Source organism: Populus euphratica, unplaced genomic scaffold (genome assembly GCF_000495115.2).
Source record: "Populus euphratica unplaced genomic scaffold, PopEup_1.0 scaffold168.1, whole genome shotgun sequence".
NCBI lineage: Eukaryota > Viridiplantae > Streptophyta > Magnoliopsida > Malpighiales > Salicaceae > Populus > Populus euphratica.
This window is the reverse complement of record NW_011500000.1, coordinates 512,968-516,755: the sequence shown is the minus strand read 5'-3', so window position 1 is coordinate 516,755 and position 3,788 is coordinate 512,968.

Below are 3,788 nucleotides of genomic sequence, written 5' to 3'. Positions count from 1 at the left end.
CGGGTTATTTATTACTTCGACACTCCTGCACTTGGGAGAAGACATCAATGTTTTGGTTATGTCAAGTTTTTGGCGCCATTGCAGGGGAGGTAAGTTCTTGTACAAATTATAGTATTTAGTTTATTTTCTCTTTTCACTTTTCTTGTATATAACTTTGTAACCATTCTTAATAAGGTCTATCATAATACTTCTTGAAATTTCAAGTTTACAAACTCTCGCATTACTATCACTTAATTCTACTCATATACTCATGTAACATGTATTCTTAAACTTTAATTTACACACACACACACACACACACACACACTTTAACATATGATTGTGGGTTGCATATTAGATTATTATATTATTTATGTTCTTTTGTTAAAGGACTAAGGGAAAGGGATAATATAAAATTTAAAAAAACAAAAAACAAAAAAACAAACAAAAAAAATAAATAAGAGAAAAAAAATGATAATAATAAAAATATAGATAAGTTTGGTTTCGTAGCCTCCATAACCTAAGCAATTAAGCCCGAAGGGGTGTTTTAACACCTAATACCCTAAAGTCAACTGACTTAGGAGTTATTGGTCAAACGCTTGTTCCATGAGTTAAGGAGAAAAGCTTAAGGAAATCAAACATTGCATTATCTACGTATTAGTATCTACGACCCGAGTTACTAAGCTCGTAGGGGTGTCTCAACACCTAATGCCCTAAGACCAACTGGTTTGGGAGTCATTAGCCGAAAGCTCATTACATGAGTTAAAGATGCATTGTGTTTTAAGTTACATATATATATATTTTTTTAAAAAAAATCATAACCCAAGGAAGTTAACCTTAAACATTAGAACAAGAATTTTGTTTTCTTCCAAGTAAAGACCCATAATTATGTGTTGATATATTGAGCACAAAAGAAAGGTTTATTAATATCTTGTTAAGAGGTACTGAGCAGATATATAAATTTAATGAGAGTTTGTTTATCTGGATAGATTAATGGAAGTTGAATGATGAATACCTTACTTTGTGGAATTTGCAAAGTATTTTTCTATTTTAATGCTTTGATTACTAGGGACTAGTAATAAGCTAGTTGGGGAGCGTGATTAGTACTTAAAAGTGTATTTTTATCAAGGTTTTATATCATCATTTTGCACTCAAAGTATCAATAACTCCTTAACTTAAGCATGTTTTATAATAACATATCTAATAATATAATATACCTTTAATTTGTGGTAAATGTTCATTTTAAATGCAGGCCTATCATACAAATGAAAGGATTGATTGATGACTTTAAAAACTAAAATTGAAAGGACAAAGAGATGACCAAACATATAAAAGAGATGTCGATGTAGTCCAAACAGAAACACTATTCAGTAATTGGGTCATATCTGGAGCTGTAGATCTTAGATTTAGGTCTACTTTATATGGATGGAAAGGTAATACATAGGCGTACAACTTTTATATGGAGACCAAGATCTAAAAAGGTATTTTCAAGTCCAAATTGGAGCAACAACAAAGAAGTCCAAATCTGTCTTCCAGCCCGAGCACTGTTCAGTGTTTGGCCCACATCTAGAGTTTTAGAAGTCCAACTGATCTGAATTGTTTACACAAGAAAGCTTAGACAATTTTCTACGACTTTCATGTTTTCAAGTAGTTCCAATTTTGACATTATTAATGATCTTTTAGGCAGACAAGAGAAGATAAGGATTGTCACCAAGTCAATAGTTAGGCACCCACTCATCAATTAGTCATCAAATCAATAGTTCCCAATTTTGGCCTATAAAAGGAGGTATTTGCTATGCATTTAGGCATCTTGATTTCCAGATCAAGATCATGCTCTTGTTTTCTCTCTTTGTATTTTTTGTAATGTTTATGCTTTGCTTTCATTAATACCAAGTTTATGTCTTTCATTTCCTTTCCTTTACTTAGTTAACTCTTATCTTTTAGTTAACTTTTATCTTATTTATGTTCTTATTTTGTTTATTTATTTTGCTTTCTTTCATTATGTCTAGCTAAGTTAGTTATGTCAAGGTGAAAAGGTTACACTAATGGTGGAAGAATAAGTATAGTGTAAACTCAATATGGACTTTAATCTTTGATACTAACATGTTTTGTATTTGTTATCTTGTTCACTCTTTAATACTTTCCTTGTTAAACGACTAATCTAGATTTATGTTGTATAACACTTGGTACAACAAATACTTAGCACTCCCATAGCCCATACTGTATGGTATAACCGACACATGAGCTATCAAAGGAACTTGATTTGTTGTTAACATAAGTTATAATCATGAATGCCTGATGAGATTTACAAGTATTAGCGTTAATCGAATAAGATAACAAATGTGATCATGTTAACAATTTATAATATGATTGGAACCTCCTTTGTGTGTGGTTTCTAATTTAATAATAAGAGTTTATACTATACTTGTTTGATATACCATTAGTGGAACTTCTAACCTTGACATTTGTTATTATTATTGTTTAATCCTTACATTAATATTCCATCTCAAAGTTATCATCTTCTTCTTCTTCTCCTTCTTTTTCTTTATTATTATTATTATTAGTACTACTACTACTACTACTACTACTAGTATTATTATTATTATTATTGTTATTGCTACTATTATTATTGTATTATTGTTATTTATAATTTGTACAATGAACCTCCCTACGGTTCGACCCCGGTCTTACCGGGTTATTTATTACTTCCACACTCCTGTATTTGGGAGAAGACATCAATCTTTTGGTCGTGTCAATACTTCATTGCCTCTTTAAGGTGTTTGTCTTTAAAAGTTCTATTGTACATCAATTCAACTATTTGCCTATCTCTAGATGTTAACCTTTCATAAAAATATGAAACCAATCTCCATGTTTCAAAATCATGATGAGGATAAGTATTTAAGCAAATCTCGGTATCTAAATATTTGTCCTGGTTTTTTAGTGAAAGTGGTGATTTTTCTTTTGAAAGAGATTGTTCTGTGAGAAGGGAAAAGTTTCTTTAAAAATTATTGTTGTATTTCATCCCAAGCATGAATGGATCCTAGTCTTAAATTTTGTAGCCATGTTTTAGCTGTATTTTTTAATGAAAAAGGAAAAGGCTTTAATCTAATGGTGTTCATGTTATAATTTGAGTTATTATACGTGTTGCAAACCTCCTCAAATTCTCTTAAATGCAAGTATGGATTTTCCAATTCTAAACCATGAAAAGAAGGTAAAAGTTAAAAATAAAATGAGATGCTTCAAGAGGGAAAACTATATATCATAGTGCACTTGTTCTTGTGGGATTCATGGGATTTATGTAATCTCTAAGTGTTCTCACATGATTATTCTCATTATTTTCATTATAAAGCGACTGGTTATCTTCTTCGATCATATTTTCTAAAAATAATAAGGATACCCAATAAAGTCTACCACTTAATATATATGACCAAACTTTCATACAATTATAGAAAGGGAATAAAAGGAAGAAAAAACAAACAAAAACAAAAAGAGACAAAACATAAAAAACAAAAGCTAGATAAAAGAAAATAGAAAAGAGAAAATAAAAGATTGATGTCTTCTCTCTAAGTGTAGGAGTGTCGAAGTAATAAGTAACCCAGCAAGAATGGAATCGAACCACAGGGAGGTTAATTGTATAAATTATAGATAACAATAATACAATAACAACAGTAACGACAGTAACAATAATGACAATAATAATAATTATAGTAGCAGCAGCAAGAGCAGTAGTAATAGTAATAGTAATAACAATAATAAAGAAGAAAAAGAAAAAGAAGAAGAAGTTGATGAGAACTTTAAGATGGAAGATC